This window comes from Sus scrofa, chromosome 14 (genome assembly GCF_000003025.6).
Source record: "Sus scrofa isolate TJ Tabasco breed Duroc chromosome 14, Sscrofa11.1, whole genome shotgun sequence".
NCBI lineage: Eukaryota > Metazoa > Chordata > Mammalia > Artiodactyla > Suidae > Sus > Sus scrofa.
This window is the reverse complement of record NC_010456.5, coordinates 37,009,126-37,031,984: the sequence shown is the minus strand read 5'-3', so window position 1 is coordinate 37,031,984 and position 22,859 is coordinate 37,009,126. Positions and strand designations below refer to the sequence as shown.

At 42.8% G+C, this 22,859-nt stretch overlaps 2 long non-coding RNA genes across 5 annotated transcripts in view; one reads left to right on the top strand and one right to left on the bottom strand.

The window, feature by feature from the left end:
* The window catches only part of LOC106505934, a 624,744-nt gene that overhangs the window by 75,973 nt on the left and 525,912 nt on the right, over positions 1-22,859 (bottom strand). The gene's annotated exons all lie outside the window — the stretch shown is intronic.
* The window catches only part of LOC110256790, a 471,534-nt gene that overhangs the window by 436,523 nt on the left and 12,152 nt on the right, over positions 1-22,859 (top strand). For 2 of the 3 annotated variants that reach the window (XR_002338781.1, XR_002338778.1), the window contains 2 exons: positions 6,427-6,522; positions 9,043-9,207. This is a non-coding gene — a long non-coding RNA (uncharacterized LOC110256790). Of the gene's footprint in view, positions 1-6,426; positions 6,523-9,042; positions 9,208-22,859 lie in introns of those variants that run through there. The other variant, XR_002338779.1, reaches the window with a different exon arrangement.

Genomic DNA, 22,859 nt, shown 5'->3' with positions numbered 1-22,859 from the left:
TTTACCATCATCACCATCATCATCACTTGAGTTATAATAACAATAACAACAGCAGCAACAACAATAATAATAATGGCTCTGGGCTCTGGGCTAGGCACTGTTCTACTTGCTTTATTTTTATTTTTTAATTTATTGGGGCATAGTTGAATTAAAATATTTCAATTTTTAAAAGTTTGAAGATTTCAATATTTCAAATATTTTAAAAATTTTCATGTGTACAACATAGTGATTCACAAATTTTTCAAGGTTATACTCCCTTAATAGTTATTATAAAATATTGGCCATATTCCCTGTGCTGGACAATATATCCTCGTAGCTTATTTATTTTATACATTGTAGTTTGTATGTTCTACTTGCTTTAAGTACAGGAATTAGATTGTTCCTTACAAGTGTTCTGTGATATAGGTATTAACGTTATTCCCACTTCATAAATAAAGAAACTGAGGCACAGAGAAGTGAAGTTACTTGCTAGTGAGTGGCAGAACCAGGATTCAAACCCAGGCAGTCTGATTCTGGAATACCCTCTTAGTGCCTCCATGAAGCTGGAAAGTGTTGAGCTGGTCAGGGAAGAGTCCAGGTCTCCAGGTCTCCATCCCAGGATATTTTCCACCACTTCTCAAGGCTCACTTTATTCTCCCTCCTGGTACTTGCTCTGGACCCATCAGAACCCCCATCCCTGCCTGACTGCCCATCTTGCCTCTTGCTGAGTGAGCACTCATTTTGCTAGAAGAAGATGTTCCTGACCAGAGGCTTGACATCCAACTCTACTTTCAGTAGCTATTGGACCCTGGACAAACTGTTAAACCTTTCTGAACCTTGGTGACTTTGTAAAATGAGTATAATGTGGTAACTAGCTCTTTGGATGTTGTCAGAATCATGAGAGAGGGAGTGGAAAAAGCAACTTCAGCACCATGCATGGAGGAAATATTCCTTATGTTCTCACCCCATCAAAGACCTGGGAGGTAGGGCTTTAAGACTGAGAACATGTATCAGTTAGCTTAGGCTATGCTGTGTAAAAGCAATTGCCACATCTTAGGAGGATATAACAGTATTTCTCAAACATATTAAGGCCACCATGGGTCAGCTTCAGCTCATTTTGCACCATTTTTGTTCTGGACTCAGGCCGAAGAAGCAGGCTTTCTCTGGAATATTTTCAATCTTGTGTCATAGGGAATAGACACACAGTAATGGATCACTCAGAATCTCTTAAAGCTTGTGCTCATAAGTGGAATGCCTCACTTCTGTTCTTATTTCACTGGCCGAAGAAAACCCCACAGACAAGCATGGCATCACTGGAGCAGGCAGTTATAATTCTCCCATACAGGGGGTCCCTTTAAGAAAGATTCCACAAGGAGAGGAGGAAACATGTTTAATAATGTTAATTCTACCTCAGCAGGAATTGAATGGGTACAGTGAAGGACTGATGGGTACCACAGGGAAGAATCTACAAGAGCAAAGACAGAGTGGGTGAGTGTAACACAGAATCAGTGAGCAGTGGAACCAGTCTGGCTGGAGGAGAAGGTTCATGCAGGGCTATTTGACAGCAAGGTGGAGACTACTCATTATATTGGACATATTAGGCAATGACTGAAGGCTGGGGCAGTGGGGCCATGTCTCAACTACAACCAATTGACTACATCTGGAAAAGATCTGCAGTCAAGTTCCCTTAGGTTAGATATTACAGTCCAACCTGGTGTTCAACTCATTCATGGCTCTCCACACCTCTCGAGAGTGCTCTGCAGATTTAGTTATTCCATTATCATTTTCAAGACTTTTACTGCAGGCTCATGTTTTCATACGTCACTTTCATGAGTTTTGCCTTATCTTCATTCCACCAATAAGATTGCCTAACATGAGTCATTTAAAGGTACTTGCTTTGTGATCTCTATTGGTTGGCCAAGGATGCTGTAACAAAGTACCAAAGACTGGGTGGCTTAAACATAAATTTTTTCTCACGGTTCTGGAGGCTGGAAGCCCAAGGTCAAGCTGTCTGCAGGGTTCGTTTCTTCTAAGCCTTTCTCCTTGGCTAATAGATGGCTGTCTTCTCCTTTGTGTCCTCACATGATCTTCACTCAATATGTGTCTGTGTTCTAATCAGCACTGCTTATAAGGACACTGATGATACTGGATTAGGGACCATCCTAAAGACCTCATTTTTCACTTGCTTAACTCTTTAAAGACATGATTTCCAAATACAGTTATATTCTGAGGTACCAAGGGTACCTCAACATATGAATTTTGAGGGGGATTCAATTCATCCCATAACAGGTCCCATGGAAATATCATACCATAATCATATAATAACAATATTGCCCTTCTTATTTGCCATAAATGGAAGTAGTGCTTGGCACATAATGGGTGATCAATAATTGTTGAGTACAAGATAGAATAATAGTAAAAGAAATACAATTAAGAAGAAATTATTTTAAAGCATTCTGAGTCGAAGGAAACCAAAAAGAAAACAAAAAGATAACTTCCAGAATGGGAGAAAATAGTTTCAAATGGTGAAACTGACAAGGGCTTAATCTCTAAAATATACAAACAACTTCTACAACTCAACAGCAAAAAAGCCAACAACCCAATTGAAAAATGGGCAAAAGACATGAGTAGACATTTCTCCAAGGAAGATACAGATAGCTAACAAACACATGAAAAAAATGTTCAACATCACTGATTATTAGAGAAATGCAAATCTAAAGTACTATGAGATACCACCTCACACCAGTCAGAATGGCCATCATTAATAAATCCACAAATAGCAAATGCTGGAGGGGGTGTGAGAAAAGGGAACCCTCCTGCACTGTTGGTGGGAATGTAAGCTGGTACAACCACTATGGCAATCAGTATGGAGGTACCTTAGAAAACTATACCTAGAACTACCATATGACCCAGTAACCCCTCTCTTGGGCACATATCTGGACAAAACTTTCCTTGAAAAAGACACGTGCACCCGCATGTTCATTGCAGCTCTATTCACAATAGCCAAGACAAGACAAGGAAACAACCCAAATGTCTATCGACAGATGATTGGATTAGGCAGATGTGGTATGTATACACAACGGAATACTACTCAGCCATAAAAAAGAACGAAATAATGCCATTTGCAACAACATGGATGGAACTAGAGACTCTCATCCTGAGTGAAATAAGTCAGAAATAGAAAGACAAATACCATATGATATCACTTATATCTGGAATCTAATACACAGCACAAATGAATGTTTCCACAGAAAAGAAAACCATTGACTTGGAGAATAGACTTGTGGTTGTGCAAGGGGGAAGGGGAGGGAGTGGGATGGATTGGGGGCTTGGAGTTAATAGATGAAGACTATTGCCTTTGGAATGGACTAGCAATGAGATCCTGCTGTGTAGCACTGAGAACTATGTCTAGTCACTTATGATGGAGGCTGATAATGTGAGAAAAAAGAATGTAAACATGTATGTGTAACTGGGTCACCATGTTATACAGTAGAAAAAAAATTGTATTTGGGAAATAACAATAAAAAATTTCTTAAAAGCATTCTGAGTAGTTGCTTTTTAATTTTTTTTAAATTTTAATCAATTGTTATTTCCTCAATTCATTTTTCAGCATAGTGACCCAGTTGCACATACATGTATACATTCTTTTCCAATGGAACTAGAGACTCTCATACTAAGTGAAGTAAGTCAGAAGGAGAAAGACAAATACCACATGACATCACTTATATCTGGAATCTAATATACGGCACAAATGAACTTTTCCACAGAAAAGAAAATCATGGACTTGGAGAGTAGCTGCTTTTTGAAGTCTCTGAGCCTGAAGTTCCTCTCTTGTTTTCATAGGGAGATTAAAAGTTCTAGAGGGGAGTTAAAGATATATTTTTCACTGAAACTTTCTACTCTACATAATTAGAAGGATTGAGAATGATAAAGAAAATGACTCTGTAATTCAGCGCTCTTTTATTACATCCTATTCTCCTTTCCCATTGGTAACTTGTGTTCTATACTTGAGGAAACAATGGCCTGCCCACAGGACAAAGCCACACTCTTATACATAGAGTCTCCTGATTTCTTTTCCCACCCATACCCTGTCTGTTTTCCCACCACCTTATAATCCATCTGGCTCAAGCATAACAAGTTGTCCCATTCTTCTCTATCTCTTCATACTTCACTCCACCTCTGCTAGGAACACCTGCCTTTAACCCTGCCAGCTTGGTGAACTCCTCTTCATCCCTAAGAACCCATCCAAAGCTGCCCCTGTAAGATGAATAAGCTGAAAAAGTAGAACACAAGCTAGCATTTGTAATACAATTCTACCTTAAAGGGAAAAAAATACAAATATATTTCTGGAAACCATACATAAGAACATATTAAAAAGTGATGGGGAATATAGTAATTTATTTTCTTTTTGCTTATCTGTGGTTTTTGACATTTTGACAGCCAACATGTATTCTTCTGTAATTGTAATAAAAAATTACTTTTGATGTTTTAAAAGAGCAAGTGTCTTCATGTTTTCTTTGGAAACTCTTCTTGAATATCATCCTGCTCCACAAGGTATACACATGCGCGCGCGCACACACACACACACACACACGCACTGGGCAGGCAAAGACAATCACATTTTGCTAACTTTGCTTTTTACACATAAACTATGTTATTTCATTAATCATGTTTTGAAATTATCTATTTACTTATCTCTTTCCCACACCAGTCTATAAAGTAGTGTCATTTAGATACTGAGACTATGGATTCTGGAGCCACAGTTCCTGAGTTGGATTTGGGGCCCACCACCTCATCCTTACATTCACTGATGATTAAGCACTTACCCTATGTCAGGCACCAGACTTAGCAGTCTGCATACACTTGTATTCAGACCAGACAGTGGCCCAGGCCTTATGGAGCTACCTGCCAGTGTCTTGCTCACTCAGACAGCAAGGAGAAAGTATAACACATTAGCAAACACAGTAGCATATTAGATCATAAAGTGCTGTGCAAAAAATGAAAATGCAGGAGTTCCTGTCGTGGCTCAGCACAAACGAATCTGACTAGTATCCATGAGGACGCAGGTTCGATCCCTGGCCTGGCTCATTGGGTTAAGGATCTGGCATTGCCCTTAGCTGTGGAATAGGCTACAGATGTGGCTCGGATGTGGCATTGCTTTGGCTCTGGTGTAGGCCAGCAGCTACAGTTCTGATTCAACCCCTAGCCTGGGAACCCAAATATGCCAAGGATGTGGTGCTAAAGACAAAAAAAAAAAAAAAAAATGAAAATGCAGAGCACAGTAAGAGGGGCTAGGAGAGTGGAAGGAGGTGTGAGAGAGGAGGGGTTAAAATTTAATGGGCGTGGTCAGACCAGGCATTGCAGAGAAGTCAACCTTTGAATAAGAACTTGCAAGAAGTGAGAGTGTTATCCACACAGATCAGCAGTGGAGGGACATTGCAGGGGCAGAGAATAGTGTAAAAGTACAAGAGCAGAAGTACGGCCACTGCTATGGACTGAATGGCGACCTCCAAACCCATATGTTAATGCCCTAACTCCCAACGTGACTGTATCTGGATAGGGCCTTTGAGGAAGTAATTAAAGTCAAATAAGTTCATAAAGGTGGACCTTGATCCCATATAACTGATATGCTTATAAGAAGAGGAAGAATGTACAGCACAGGAAACTATATCCAATCTCTCTTGGGATAGATCATGATGGAAGATAATGTAAGACAAGGAATGTGTGTATATATATGTGTGTGTGTGTGTGTATACATATATATGTGTGTATATATATATATATGACTGGGTCACTTTGTTGTACAACAGAAATGGACACAACATTTTAAATTAACTTTTTTTTTGCTTTTAGGGCTGTACCTGTGGCACATAGAGGTTCCCAGGCTAGGAGTCAAATTGGAGCTGCAACTGCCAGTCTACACCACAACCACAGCAACATGGGAACCAAGCTGCATCTGCGACCTACAACACAGCTCACAGCAATGCCAGATCCTTAACCCACTAAGTGAGGCCAAGGGTTGAACCTGTGTGCTCATGGATACTAGTCAGGTTCATTACCATTGAGCTGCAACAGGAACTCCAACACTGAATTTTAAAAAAGAAAAGGAAGAGGAGTTCCCTGGTAGCACAGAGGGTTAAGGATCTGGCATTGTCACTGCAGCAGCTTGGGTCACTGATCTGGTACAGGTTCAATCCCTGGCCCAGGAACTTCTGCATACCTGAGGCTTGGCCAAAAAAAAGCAGGGGATAGGAAGAGACACCAGAAGGGTGTACACACAGAGAAAAGGCCATGGACAGGCACTGGGAAGGAAGCTATCCACAAGGCAGGAAAAGAGGCTTCACCAGAAACCAATCCTTATGACCTTGGACTTCCAGCCTGCAGAGCTGTGAGAAAATAAATTTCTGTTGTTTAAGCCTCCTGGTCTGTGGTATTTTGTTTTGGCAGCCCAAGCAGACTAATACATCTGGTATTGGAAAACTGGGAAGAAAGCCAGTGTAACCTGGGGCAAGTTGAGTGATGAGGATTGTGGTGGATGATGAGGTAAGTACGGCCACTGCTATGGACTGAATGGCGACCCCCAAACCCATATGTTTAATGCCCTAACTCCCAACGTGACTGTATCTGGATAGGGCCTTTGAGGAAGTAATTAAAGTCAAATAAGTTCAGAGGCCCCAGTAAGATGGGGAGTGGGTCCTGTAGTGCTTGTGGGCCACTGTACAGATCTGGCTTTTGCCAGGACGGAAATGGGAAGCCATGATGGATTTTGAGCTGCAGAGTGACATACCCTGAATAATTCTTCAGAAACCTCGACGGCTGAGGGTACATTGTACAGAAAAGAGTAGAATGGGGATAATCAGTTGGTGGCTGATGAAATAACTCAGGGGGAGATGATGGAGGCTTGGGCCTAGGTGGAGGAGAGGGCAGCTCTCAAGTTGACAACTCACCATGGATTGAGTGTGGGGGTGTGAGAGAAAAAGGAGTCTCGGATGACTCTGACGTTTATGAGATGAGCAATTGGAAGGAGGCAGGCACTGATGACTGAGGTGGGAAGGCTGAAGGGCAGTGGTTCTCAACCAGGGATGACATGGCTCCCCAGGGATATGTGGGTTGTCAAGAATTGGGCAGTGCTACTGGCTTCTCGTGAATAGAAGCCAGGAAATACTGTTGAACACAGTTTCACAGGACAGCCCCCCCCATCACAAAGAATGATCCAGCCTAAATGTCAATAGTTCTGAGGTTCAGAAACCCTCATGGAGTGGGTGGAATAGGGCTGGGCTGGGAGTGACCTATATGACAGGGAAGATCAACAGTTAAGTTTTAGACATATTCATTTCCCTTTGGGGCTGTTTGTATGCTGGTTGTGTGATGCTAGGAAATCATTTTACTTTTCTGGACCTCTGTTTTCTCATCTATAAAATGGGGATAAATCCCTCATAGGAATTTCATGGAGTATAAAAGTAAAGCAGTTGGAATTGTGCCCAGCATAGAGTGAGTGTCAGCCATGATTATTAGCGGGGAGAACTGCCTTATTCTTTGTGTATTCCCAGCACAGAGAACAAGAGTGGGTACTGTGGATGCTTATCGATTCAAGCACCAAATTGATCACAGGATTTCTGTCTGACTCTATATGGGTTTTCCCCAGGGCCCACTCATTCTGGAAGTGAAAGGTGAACATTGAAAGTCAGCTTTGTCAGCTTGTTTCCCTGAATCCTGGGGAAGGAAAGACCAAGACAAGTTTCAGTTGAAACCTACTAGCAGGAAATCATGGAGAATGAGGGGCCAGGTGTAACCCAACCACTCATGAGAGTTCAGACAAGGCCTTCCAAGAACCCCCCTGCTGGCTCTGCCTGAATCTTGGGCTTTAAAAACAAAATGCAGTTTCATTTATTTATGGTTTTGTAGTTTATATTTCGAAGAGCTTTATATGTCAAATTTGGTTAACTTATTATTTAAGAGACAAACGTTTTGTTAGGTCGACCAAGAAAGAGATCATGTGTTCTTTCCACCCTGCCCTATGCAATGTTAAACTGTCTTTTGTGACTGGAACTCAGACACATGTTTCTGTCTGGTGACCCATGAGTGTTTCTTTTGGACTCTAATCCCTCCTGCTTGGCTTTTTCTGGAGCCTGTTGCAAGTGGTTTCACAGCCCTCCTGTCCCTTCACCTTGCAAACCAGGAGGATGTTCTCACAAACATCAACCGTTAACTTGCCATATATAACCATGTGTCTGAGACCAGAAGGCGGGAGGGGGAGGGGATTTATTCATAAGCCAAGCAAACAAAACCCTGTCTTCAGATCACTTACATTCCCAAGGCCTGTGTCTGTTAGGATGACTTCAGGTGCAGGTAAAAAATTCAACCAAAACTAGATGTCCAGTATCAGGATGTTCATACATGTGGGCATCTATAAGATATAAAACCTGGAGTAACAGCACCCAGAGGAAGAACATTCCAGGGTTGGTTCATTCAGCAGTTCAAATGCATCATCAAAAGCCCTGATGTTACTCACTTTCATATTCTTTTTCTCTTTTCTTTTTCTTTTGAGGGCTGTACCTGTGGCATATGGAAGTTCCAGGCTAGGGATCAAATTGGAGCTGCATCTGATGGCCACAGCAACACAGGATCTGAGCCACATCTGTGACCTACACCACAGGTTACTGTAATACTGGATCCTTGACCCACTGAGAGGGGCCAGGTATCAAACCTGTGTTCTTATGGATACTAGTTGGGTTTGTTTCCACTGTACCACAATGGGAACTCCAGAATTTTCAGTTTCTTAATCTCGAGAGAAAAGTTATAAAATTCTAGAGCTTGTCGTAAATATTAAATCAGAACACATATGTTACTCTCTCATGGTGCTGAGTTAATCAAAATTAATAGCTGTTTCTTCTAACCTGTAGGCCAGTGTACACCTCCAACTGCTATCTTATAACACACACACACATACTCAGGCACATGCATACACACACACACACACACACACAGACAACTCTAGAATTGGGTATCCCTGAGTAATCAGGCATGCTTCTCTGTCTCCCTTTGCCCTCATTCTGTTGACAGTGATTTTTATACAGCTGCTCTATGCCAGTCACGTGGGTGCCAAGAACATAAAGGTGAGAAAAACAAAGACAGAAACCTGCCCAGGTGGAAGAAAAAATATTATTCAAAGAGTTGTACAGAAAAAAAATCACAAAACCATAATTCTAATAAATCCCATGAAGGTGAGTTCTGTTATGTGGAGACGCATAGTTGAGGTTTTGTGGAGCAGCAGGGTTTCAGATACAACTTCCTACTCAATACCTATTCCCAGCCCTTCTTCCTCAGCTTAACAGCTGGTCAGTTAATAATATTTGTGATCTGGGAGTTCCTGTTGTGGCTCAGTGGGTTAAGAACCTGACTAGTATCCATGAGGATGCAGGTTCAATCCCTGGCCTTGCTCAATGGGTTAAGGATCCAGCATTGCCCTGAGCTGTGGTGTATGTAGGCCAGCAGCTGAAGCTTTTATTCGACCCCTGGCCCAATAACTTACATATGACACAGGTGTAGCCCTAAAAAGAAAAAAAAAGGTTGTGATCTTGGAGTCCATGGAGTGAGGGGTAGCCATGCACTCAGTGTTGGCCAATGTGACATAAACAGAGGGCTGCTAGAAAAGCTTGCTATTGGCTCCCACCTCTTGGATTCTTCTTTATACCCAGAATATGAGCATAAGGACTTGATGGCACAATAGGCATTTTGCATTCATGGGGTTACAAGCATGAAACTGAATGGAGGAGAATCAAAAACAGAAGCCCCTGGATCACTGATGCTAACAGTAATGGGAGTTGCCCACCTCTGGATTTTTTACACATTACCTTTGAAATCCCCTCCTGACCTACGCCACTGAGGCTAGATGTTCTGTTACTTGCAACTAGATGCATTCCTCACTGATGCAAATTCAATTTCCTGCCATATTGTATAATAAGCCACATGGCTATAAGAAGTCCATCAGAAGCTGCTACTTGCTACAGAAAGTATAGGCATGGATCCACAGGATCAGCACCAAGGGGAATCTGTTACAAATGAAGAGTCAGGACCTCCCCCCCCCAACTCCTAATCAAATTTCCCCTTTAACAAGATCTCCAGATATTCTTTCCCATGACCATAAACATCTAAGAAGTATTAGAAGACTCTCATGAAAGAGTGAGATTCTCTAAACTTTTGGTTGGAGGATTCTTGCCTGAAGATGCTCTAAAGATGAAGAGCCAGAACTACCCATGTAAGCAGAGTTTTTGTTTTTTTGTTTGTTTGTTTGTTTTGATGCTCTGCTGGACCCTGTCCTGGACCTCATAAGACAATCAGCATTTGCTCTGAGCAGCTATTCAAAATAATTGCGAGATTACCCAACACCCAGAAATGAAGCCTAAACATCCATCCTTTGATAAACACACTCAGGCCCTTAAAAGTTCAAACTCTGTGTTGGGTCCTGACCTCTGAAATATTTATACACAGTGATGCACCTTCCAGATAACATCTCCTGGAATCTGCTTAGCAGCCAGGCTGCAACCGGGAGGGAGTTCATAAATGCTCTGGTTGTCTATAATTCAGCAAGAAAGCTTTTTCTGAGCCCCCAGACACAGCTAAGAATAGCCAGGTTCCTTCTCATCTTTGCGAGCTCTGAGATCAGAAATATGTTTCCCGCTTTCCTCCTTCCTCCTCTAGACTACATGTTAGAGGCTCTCTTAGTTGGTGCCATCTTGGATCATGCCCAAGAAATACCCTTGTTTGTTGGAATGGATTCAGCTCTTGGCTGGTTTCTTCCTTGTACTGTTCCTTGCCAGACTAGTTCAATCTTGGGTCATCCCTGTTTGGGTTTCTTGATTAACTCCAAGTCTCCCAGGGAAAGGAAGAAACAAAATGCTTTGTTAGAGCAACGAGGCCATGGACCAAGCTAGCCTGAGCTTGTCTTCTCTGCCCAAGCAGACTCATTTGAACAACTACCCTCTTTCCTCTATGTGGAGAGTTCTCCTCTTCTCCCTCACCCACCCCCAGATCAAAGGAGATTCTGGAAAGAAGAAACTTGAGACCAAAATCAAATCCAAGCTTGGCCTCTCCCTAGCTGTGTGACCAGGAGCAAAGGGCGCAACCATCTTGAGCTTCAGGGTCCTTGTCTAGGACATGGGAGTGATGACGCCTGCAGACAGCTCATGCAAAGAACTTTGTACACACTCACTAGAATAGAAGTCCTGAAAAGGCAGGATTTTTGTTTGTTTGGATACTCTCATGTCTCCAGACCTAGCACAATGTGTGGCCCACTGAATTTCCTCAATAAATATTTGGGGGAATAATCCATCTTCATAACTATCCTATGAGGTAAGTTCTCTTACTCTCCCCATTTTGCAGAGGTGGAGACTGAGGTCAGAATAGTTAAATCAACTGTCCAAGGTCATCTAGGCCTGTATGAGCCGGAGCCAATATGGGAACACAGACCCAGCTGGTGTGAAAGCCTGTGCCAGCCGTCCTGTAGAGCTCAGAAATGAAACACTTGAACTTACGGATATACATGCCCATCTCACACACCATGGGTGGCCATTAGTGCTGTCTCCCTCTTCCTCTTGACCCCTTCTATCATCTCCCCTCCCAACCCTGCTTTCTATCTCCCCACCCTTCCCCAAAGACTACTTCCCATTGGAGAATGATATCAGGAAGGGGGAAAAAAAGCTCCCTTGACTTGGCCTCCACAGGTACCACTGGCTGATAGAAAGGACTTCAAACTCAAGGGGGCATGGAAAGGAGACATATTCACCTCCAGGGAAAACAATGACACAGGGCCTTTCTGCTCGAGACCTTAACCTTCTCTTTTTTAATCTTGACTCTTCCATCACAAGTGACTCATGGCCACATGTTCACATATTGTGACCTTTCTCAAAGTGTGATCTTTCAACCAGCTGCATGTTAGAATTCAAATTCCTGGGTCCTGCCCCTAACTTACTGAATACAAGTCTCTTGGGTGGGTCCCTAGAATGTGCATGTCTAACAACATCTCTGAGTGATTCTCAGTCACACCAAAGCCTGGAAATACCTGGCATGTAACCTGGGTGAGAATGGAGAAGGGAAGACCCTGGGAAACCATTTTCTCCTGCCCTCGGACATTGGTGCTCTTGAGCTTCTGTTTCTTGGGCCTTAGACTCAGGACTCAGATTTGGACTTACCACTGGCACCTTATTCTCAGGCCTTTAGACCTGCACTGAATTACACCCTCAGCTTTCCTGGGTCTTCAGCTTGTAGAGAGCAGATAGTGGGACTTCTTGGATTACATAACTTGTATAAACAAATTAATATCTATCTATCTATCCATCTATTGGTTCTCTTTCTCTATAGAACTGGACTAATACACACACACACATTTATATTGATATTTCATTCTAGATTTCCCATTCACTTTTTCAAGTTCTTTCAAAATCAATGTTATCTCAGTTTTCTTTGGTGTCTCTGGGCGTGTTCCTGAACCTCTCTGAGCCTCTGGAGCTATAAACTTGGGATAATAACCCTGCCTTATCAACCCCAGAAGGTGGTGAGATAATCGAGGGGTGGCCTCTTTCTTTGAAAAGACTCAAGGGTTGTACAAACATCACAGATTTTTATGATCATTATCTCAGGCAGACAGCAGCTTCCAGGGCCCAAGAGACACCCAAGCCCCTCTAATGCATATGCACGAATCCATTCGACAGCTGGGCAAGCTGACTCACACGGACCTTTGGTAGCATGAACGGAGGGCAGAAACAGTTGAGATTCCTGCCACCCATCCAAGGACCCTGGATATTAAGTTTTGCATGTAAATCAACACACCTTTGTGGAAGGAACAAAGAGAAGTGCATTGTAAGAGTTTAGGACCTTTGCTCTCAGAAGCTCTGAGAACTGCTTCTTCCTGGAAGTACTTTGCTGCTTCTAGGCACTAATAGGAGCAAATGATCTCATGCTATTTGGCCCAGGATTTCAGACTGTCAGATCCCACTGGATGTTGAGCCAACCTTCTCCACCAGATCAGAGACAATATCTGTTGCTTAATTAATTAATTAATTAATTAATTGTCTTTTTAGGGCTGCACCCACAGCATAAGGAAGTTCCCAGGCTAGTGGTCAAACTGGGGCTACAGCTGTTGGCCTACACCACAGCCACATCAATGCGAAATCTTAACCCGCTGACTGAGGCCCACATCCTCATGGATACTAGCCAGGTTCGTTAGTGCGATCTACAACAGAACTCCCAATATCTGTTGCTTTAAATGCCATATCACCAAAGCATTTCGCAAAGACCTGACACATAGTAGGTGCTCAATAAATGTTTCTTGAATAAATGAATAAGTGCACAAAAGAATGAATAAATGTACAGCTGTCATTATCGATGGATCCCTATACTCTTTCCAGATGAGTCCAGATGCAGCCCCAATCCTTGTGACAGACAATCCCATTTATTCATTCATCAAGTATCAGTCGAGGGCTTCAAATGTGCCAGGCACTGTTTTAGGCACTGTGGACACAGCGTTGGTTAGAAAGCAAAACCTCTACCCTCTAGCTGCCTACTTTCTACTGGAGTTGACAGAAGAAATGAAACTCTTTTGCCACCTTGGTCTTCCCGGAGTAGCCAAAGTAAGGGTCATGTCAGAGACTCTTCTTTCCTAGGGGTCAGACATCACTTTTCTTATCTCTACAATGGTCACATCACTGTCTGTCCTCACCCCAGATCTGAGCATCTGATCAATTGCTAAATCCTATCATGTTTACATCCTAATATATTTTGAATCTGGTCACCCCTACTCATTGCCACTCTCAAATCCAGAACACTGTCAATGCCCACTGGGCAGCTGCAACAGCCCCTGCTCTTGCCATCCTTCACTCATTATCCTCCAAATGGCCTTATCACAGCACCTGACACTAGTCATTGGATAAGCACTGTGTCATGTTTTTGTTTTGACAGTTGAGGACTAATAAAAGGGACCCCAATACTATAATTTCTTCAGTTACGGCTGAGACAGTATAGATGGAGTCTAAGCATGCATACTCTGGGGTCAGATTTCCAACATTAAATGTGGGTCTTGGCCACTCATTCCTTGTGCATTCTTAACCTTGACCTCTTTGCACCTCAGTTTCCTCGCCTGCAAAACAGATAAAAATAGGACTTATCTTATAGGCTTACTGCAAGTGTATACTTATTAATATATGTAAAAGGTTTGGAACAGTGTGAAGCATGATGCAGTAAGCACTATATAAGTTATTCATTATTGATTTTTTTAATCTGGAAAAGTGTTATGAGGGCGATTAAATAAGACAAAGTACATTACCTCTGGTATATTGCACTCTTGCCTCTTAAAAAATATTGTTATTTTCCCTGGTCAGGCTATTTAGCACTTTGGAATGAATTACTCACACACAGAACATTTTGAGTACTCCTGGGCATAATGGGAAAATTCCTTAGAGACATGCAGCCCCCACCCAATGCATTATCTTCTGATTTCTACACCCAAAATAAGATATATCCCTGGAGTTCCCTCCCTATTAATCACAGGAAAGATGTTGCCTCATGCTCAGCCACCCCAAGCTGGCCAAATATTTAAGCACCCTCTCTCTCTGTTCATGAGCATCTTCATCCCTGACAACAATCCTTGTGATGTAAGAAGACCCCTGGATGGGATCTCCACCTGCAACTGCTGACCAATAAATTCTGGTACCTCTCTTGCCTCCCCCTCAGTCACCATTTTTTTCCTCTTTGAGTATTCCCAAGTCCTCTGTCAGTGTCTGTTAGATTTTCATTGGAGAAAAAAAAATTGCTTCCTAAAATGTTCAAAAGTCTTTCCTCGGTTTGTTATTAAAGCAATTATCTAGCATAACACACTGAAATCGCAAAAGGTATTCTAATGGGAAACAAATGCTCCAGACAAGCGACCGACTAGACTCAGAATCTTTATTGAAAAATGAGAGGAAGGCGATTAGTGGGGAAAGTCAAGGGAGGAAAGATTTTCCACCTGGCCTTGGACAGTACATCAAACAGCCGTCAAAAGGATGCTATTTATAATCATTATTGCTCTGTCTTTGGAGCCCTGCTGGTCCAACTGTGCCTCTTGCCTTTTTCTGACTTCCTTTTCCAGCTCTGTCTGAAACCCAGTTCAAGTGGCCATCATCTTTTAAGTGTAGGTCACAAGGGACCACATCGTAGAGAAAGCTTGCATGGTTTGAGGTCCACATGCCAGCAAGACAGATTCCCATGTGCCTTCATGCAAATCCTAACATCTTTACAAGCTCACCTCAATTTTCCAATAGGTGAGTGCCAGCAACAAAACTCAACACCCAGATGATGTGCTGGACTGCAGGCATGTCCAATGGAAACTCTAATTTTCTGGGGATGGGGGCTGGAGTAGAATGAATGCTACAGGAAAAAAAAAAGCCAAGGGGAAGATGCAGTCATTCCACAAACATTGATCAAGCACTTATGATGTGTGCATCACTATATTTAGCACTGGGAGGATATTAGTGAAAATGAATGGACCTGAATTCTCTCAAGTGTTGACACTAGTATAGACGGTAGATTTAATCTTGGGCCAACTCCTGTTGATTGGCTAGTACTACCTGGAACTATGACCTGCAAAGATTCTGAGCTTGGAAGGAAATAACTCTATGATTGATTATTGATGTCTGTCAAGCAAACAATAGGAAGTAATGGAAGCACTCTGCATGTATGACAAAGCTTGTCTAGCACTGCTCAAACTTCAATGTACATACAAATTAACTTGGATATTGTTGACATTCAGATTGTAATTCAGTAGATCTGGGGTGGGATGCAGGATTCTGCATTTCTCCTAGGGGTTGCTTATACTTCTGGTTTCTGGGTCTCACTTTGAGTAGCGAATATCTAGTGGAACCTACCAAGGAAACCACCGCTTTCCCAGATCTGTCATTCACATTGTCACATAACTTTGTCTAAATCACTGTTCTGGAGAACAAGAGATTCCAGGGTATATTTTGAAACAGCAAGTCAGCATCTGGTCTCTGAGTTTCCTGAAATTGAAGGTGGTGGTCCAGCCAGCTCAGATCTTGAACAGGTGGCTTCCATTGATTGGCTAAGAGCAAATGAAGGTTCCCAGAGGGCTACAGCCTTGGCTTAGAGCCCCAACCAGAAGTTCAGATGTTTTTCCAAATCAACTCCAAGGCTTCCACATGTCTCTGGGGGGCCTCCCAGGCACTCTGTCTAAAGCTCCAGAAGGTTACATTCCTGGGTGAGCCTTTGGGCAACACCACCTCCCCCCACAGCTGAACAGATGATCACTTCAAAGGTCTTCTTTCTTGTGGTATTTTAGTACCTCTGACCTTGGCCAGGAACCATGAGCCCAGAGGCATATGAAAGTGAAAAAGAAAAGGGAAAACATTGTTCATCAACTCCCCCACTCCCACCCAAATAAACTTTGCCAAAGCATTTTGCTTGGACTAAGTATGAGTTTGGATGAAGACCCAATGAGAATGTACAGAATCAGTTAACCCTTGATTTAGTTCTACAGTTGAATCCTGTCATCCGTGGAAAAGAAGGCATCCACCATGTAGGTGGAGTGGCATTTAAAATATTTCAGTTGCTCAAAGAAAATCTCCTAGCCATGTTGTGAGAGAGGTGACACTGCACAGATTTTTTTCTGGGTGACCAGCAATATGCCTCTGCTGAGTACAGGTGGATAAAGAAAAGTAAAGAGCCAAGGACTTGGAAATCAAACTTTTTTGGGGTTGAGATTCTAATTCATTGCTTATCTGCTACATCTCATAACTCCTCCCTGCTGATAGAGCTGCAATTTAGCTGAACTGCCCATCTTTCTGTTCTTCACAGTCATTCCTACCCCAGTGCCTTTGTATCTGCTATTCTTTCTCCTTGGAAGGCTCTTCCACAATCATATGGCTACTTCTCTTTCATCATTTTTTTTGCCTTCCCTGTGGCATATGAAGTTCCCAAGCCAGATATCAGATCCGCGCTGCAATTATGACCTATGTGTAGCTGCTGCAACTGCTGCAGCAACACCAGATCCTTTAACCCAGTGTACGGGGCCAGGGATTGAACCTGCATCCCGGCTCTCCAGAGATGGGGCCCACCCCATTGCACCCCAGTGGAAATTCCCTTCTCATCATTTGAAATTATGCCTCCCTTATCACTTCTTCAGAGAGGTTTTAACTGCTCACACTGGCTGAAGGAGCCCTCTGGCCATACTTCAGCACATTGCCCTAATCACTTTGTTTCATAGTACTTATCTCTACCTGAAATTGAATTGCAGTTTTTAAAATTTGTTTATATGATAATTGTCTGTATTTTCCTCTAGCATATAAGCCCCGTGGGGGCAGAAATGTGTCTTCTGTTCAGTGGTGTGTTTCCACATACCTTGAAGAGTTCCTAACACATAGAAAGTATTCAATGTGTATTTATTATTGCTGTTGGGTAAATGATCTCTCTGGCCACAGTGACTGGTTCAGGGATGGGTATGTGATTAAGACAAGGCCAATAAGAGTGTTTTCAGGACTGCTTCTCTGGAGTTAATGGAAAGGGAACCCACTTCCATGGACTAAAAGAGAAGGGTGTGGGCGTTGGGCTGGCAGCAGTCATCTCACCTGTTGAGGGGAGAAAGCCTGTCTAAGCTGAACCCAGGAAGAGCTACCTTTTGGCCTTTTCAGGAACAGGGATAATGCATCAGCCACTTCCTCCCTTCCTCCTCCCTATAACCACTTACGAAATCTGAAATCAAGATGGGGTTTTGTCATCTGAAATTGACACAGTCCTGAAAATGTAGGCAGGGTTAGGTCAAGACCTGTGCAAAGGCCCCCTCTACCACTTCTTGACCAGGGGACTCTGTTGTAGGTTCCCCCCAAAATATGTCTACCAAGGATCTGTCATTGTGACATTTGGTCAAAGGTCTTCACAGATGTAATTAAATTAGGGATCTTGAGATCATCCTGGACTATCCAGGTGGGCCTTCAATTCAGTTCATTTAATTGCCAAGAAAAAAGCCAAAGGAGATTTGAGAAACACAGACAAGAAGGCCATGAGAAGATAGAGGCAGAAACTAGAGTGGTGCAGCCACATGCTAAGGGATGCCTGGAGCCCTCAGAAGCTGGAAGAGGCAAAAAAACAGATTCTCCCCTAGAACCTGGAGAGAGGCTCCCTGCTAATATCTCAATTTTGGCACAGTGATGCTGATTTTAGACTTCTGGGCTCCAAACCTCTGTCAAAACAAATTTCTGTTGCTTTAAGTCACCAGGGTGAGGTAAATGGTCACAGTAGCCACAGGAAATTAATACGGACCTCCAAACCCTCCTCAGTCTCAATTTCCTTTTCAGGAAAATCAGAATAGTAATCCCTGTCCTGTTTTCATCAAAGAAGGCATGAGATGAAGTCAAATTAACCTGGACCCAAATCGCAGTTGCTAGCTGTGTGATCTCAGGCAGCCATAGTTTTCTCCAAGGCCGTTTCTTTATTTACTGAATGAGTGCATTTCCAACATTCTCTCCAGAGATTTGTAGAGGATTAAATGAAGTCATGCATTTAAAGTTCTATGTCTGGTGCCTGGCACATAGTAAATGTTCAGTAAATGACTAGACTATTTTCTTTTTTCCTTTTTTGTCTTTTTAGGGCTGCACCTGTGGCATATGGAAGTTCCCAGGCTAGGGGTCCTGTCAGAGCTGTAGCCGCTGGCTTACGCCAGAGCCGCAGCAACACCACAGCTCGCAGCAAGGCCAGGGATCAAACCCGCTTCCTCATGGGTTCGATGAGGCCTCAGCTAGCCACTGAGCAACAACAGGAACAGCGACTAGACTATTTTTGATGAAGGCCTGCTTGTACTTGTTTGCAATGGTGTTGCCCTCTTGAAGGAGTCATTGTCAAAGAAAAACGCTGAATTATTTAAGGAAAGTGCATGAAGTGCCAATGAATAGTGTGTTGTCATTTTGGGGTTTTGTTTTCTTTTTTTCCTTTTTCATTATCATTTTTTAAGGTCAGTGACTTTTGGATGTCATGATTAGCTGCCAAGGTGGTTGATTAAGGATTTCTTGGAGAGATGGTTAAACACAGATTGCTGGATTCCATCAGAGGTTTTTTATTTTTAGCGGGGGGACTGGGGGGGGGTGCTGTTGCCTGCAGCATGTGGAAGTTCCTGAGCCAGGGATCAAACCTGTGCCACAGCAGCAACCTGGCCTACTGCAGTGACAATGCTGGATCCTTAACCTGCTGCACTACAGGGGAACTCTGTCCACCAGACATTTCTTAATTGAGAATTCAGGAGGTAAGAACAGAAACCTGGATTTCAATTAAGCAGAGTTACATGTGGGACCCACTCTCTTAGATCATTATTCCTTTTATTATTACTTAGAAAACATTTGCTGAAAAGGTACCAGATACAACCTATGCCTGGGTCTCCTCTCCCTCCTTGATTTTAGAAGCCAAGAGCACTGCAGGGATCAGCCAGAGACAGCCTCTCCCCATTGGTGGGTCCCACTGGGACCATTTTCAGGAAGTCAGTGAGAGTTTTTTTCAACTCTCACCAGTCCTGTGATGTGGTGCTCCCTGTTGGGTGAGGCAGAGGGAACACTTGCAAGGAATAAACAGCATAAAGGGCAATGGAATCCATAAATCTCCAGCATGTTGTCTGGTTCCTTAATCCCAGTTGCAGAACAATAGCCAGGATCAGGAATCACAGCCAGTTCTACAAGCTGTCCCATCTGCCTTCTGAAGGCCATTTGCTAGCAGGAAAGACTCACATTACGAAAAACTTTATAGCCATCCATCATGCATCATCTTCTTCCTTTTGTTTTTTTTTAATGGAAGAGGCAAAAACTTGAAGAAGCTAAAAGATTTGCAGGTTCCCCAGGATGCTGAATTTAGTGGTAAAAACTTCAAGTGTTTTCCAAAGGCAAACTCTTTGGAAGGGAAACTGCTCCCTGAATTCAAATTCTGCCTCTGTGTTGTAGACATTTATTTGTTTTCTGGCTTACTCAGAGCCAAATTATGAAAAGCATAAAATATTTCTGGTACTCATGTCTCTAACTAATAAAGAACAACTAAAGAGACACTGAGCAGACCTCCTGTCTCAGAAACAATAGAAAGCGTTCATTCTTAGCCTATGTCACTCATTTGCATGCCAGATCTGTGGAAAGTTTGGAGTTTGTCAAATCTGTTTGACTGTGCTCTAGGCTTGGGGGCCTGAGGAGGGCCAGACAAGGTTGGATTCAAAGCCCAGCCTTAGAACCGGATTAACCTGAGTGGGCTCTGGTGCTGACTGACTGACTCTGAATCCTAGTTCCATCACTTCCTGGATAATGGCACCTCAGCTTTCCCAATATGAAAAATGGGCACAGCAACCCGACCTTCAACTTTGGCTTGTTGTGAAAATTACATAAGTCTGCCCAGTAAAGCATCTTGAAAAGGTGCAGCCTCACATGCAAGAAGTTGCCCCACGTGTACTAGCTAACAGTATTATCTTGGGAAGTCTTCCTAATGTCTCTGAGGCTGACATGGGGCTAATTCTTCCAGATTCACAGGAGTATGGCCATGTGTATGTGGGACAGCATGTGTTCAGTGTATAACATGGTGCCTGGGACACATCATAGGTGCTCTACTCAAGTCACTTGCATGTTTTCTTGTGGATGGGTAGAAGTTTCATTTGCAAGTATTTTTTGCAAAGAGTAGTGGGTGTCACTGAGTTGCTAGAAAATAGAAGATAAAGGAATCTCTATCCTTGCTTAGAAAGACATTGCACTTAGTCAATGATTCACTGTAGTCATATGGCTGTGATGGTAGGAAACCTAGCAATTCAGAGCCTCGGGCCACATTTTCCCTGCCAGCTGCTGTCCTCCCAGGCTGCAGAGACACAATAAGATGCTGTTCTGTGGTGCCAGATCGCAATTCTTGCTGGAGGGAGGGTCCGTTACCACTGTGTACTTGTTCTATCCTAATGGGCTGTCCTCACCTGCTCAAGTGATGATTTAATGCTTCAAACCTCTCAGACTGGGGCCACACATGGTAAGGGAATCAGACACAGAGCTAGACGCCAGCAATGTGTGTAGGGCATGGGAGTATTTGTTCTGCTCATTTCAAGAGTTTCCTTGGTTTCTTTAGGGCCTTGTGCCAACAACTGGCTGAGAAATGGAAGCTTCAGAGCATTTCCAGGGTGGAAAGAAGGTATTTCTGCAACAATGCAAATGATTCTTTTGGCGTATTGAGTGCCTATTGCTGATCACCAGGAATACAGAAATCTATAAAATAGACAAGCAAACTGCTCTCTTGGAGGTGACACTCCAGCGGGATGTGGGGACTGGGCGGAAGAATGATGAGAGATGAAATGGCATTTGTTTCCTCTTCCCTGCCCTAGTTTTCCTCTAATTAGAGGTCCTGAGTGGAGGATCAGCTGATGGTTGTGTAAGTTGTGCACTGCACAACCTCAAGGCATATAAGTCACACTGTAGGCTGTCAATGACCTTCCCTAGAGTCCTTCAGTGCCTAATGTGTTTGACCATAAGCACAGATGTGGGAAACAGGAAGTGTGATCATGTATACTTAGATGGAGACCAAGTGTAGTGAATAATAAAAAATCACATATAGCAAAAGATGTTACTTGTGAGCCCTACTCCTCTTCTGCTTGGGTTGATTTGCACATCTCACAACAACTGCAGGAATAGCATCCATCCTCTACTGGGAAGTGACAATGCATCAGACTTTGTGTTAAGTTTTTAAAATAATTACAGTCAGCCCTCCATATCTGCAGATTCCACATTCATAGACCCAACCCACCTCGGATTGAAAATATAAGAAAAAATTTTTTTTCAGAAAATTCCAAAAAGAAAAACTTGAATGTGCCATGCTGGCAACTATTCACATAACATTTACACTGTATTAGGTATTATAAGTAATACAGAGATGATTTAAGTTTACAAGAGTATTGCATGGGTTCTATGCAAATCCTACACCATTTTATATAAAGGGCTTGACCATCCCTAGATTTTGGTACACGCAGGGATCCTGGAACCAATTCTCCAATGATACCAAGAGATGACTATACTTCATTTAAGACCAGTACATCAGTTACAAAAGTGTTAGAAGCTATAATAAGTAAATCCCAACATCCTAGTAGCTCCACACAATACAAATTTATTTCTCACTCATGAAAGAACAAAATCAGATATTCCTGCCAGTTTCTATCCACTCAGACTCCTTCCATATTATGGCTCTGTCATTCCCTGAGGCCTCATCATACTCCTTTTTCTTTCTTTTTTTTTTTTTCCTTTTTAGGGCCACACCTGAGGCATATGGAAGTTCCCAGGCTAGGGGTCCAATCCAAGCTACAGATGCTGGCCTAAGCCACAGCCATGGCAACACTGGATCCTAGCTACTTCTGCAAACTACGCTGTAGCCTGCAGCAACACTGGATCCTTGACCCACTGAATGAGGCCAGGGATTGAACACACATCCTCATGAATACCAGTTGGGTTCTTAATCCACTAAGCCATAACAGGAACTCCATTTTTTTTCTTATCACACTATTAATCCACTCAACAGAAAGGAAAACAGCATAAAGAGACATAGATGCCTAGAAGGGCCTCCTTGTTCTGGAAATGATGCAGATCCATTTACTCACATTCCATTGGCTAGAACTCAGTTACATGACCTCATCTTAACAGAAAGGGAGGCAGGGAAATGTAGTTTGGCTGTGTGCCCAGGAGTACACACATAATAGTCTCTACTCAGCAGATTTCATTATTCCTCTTTTACAAATTGGAAATAGAGTTTCAGAGATGATAAGTGAGTTAACCAAGGTCATACAGATAATAGGAACTGTGGAATCAAATTCACATGATTAAGCAACCAAGGAGATTCTTTTACTAAAT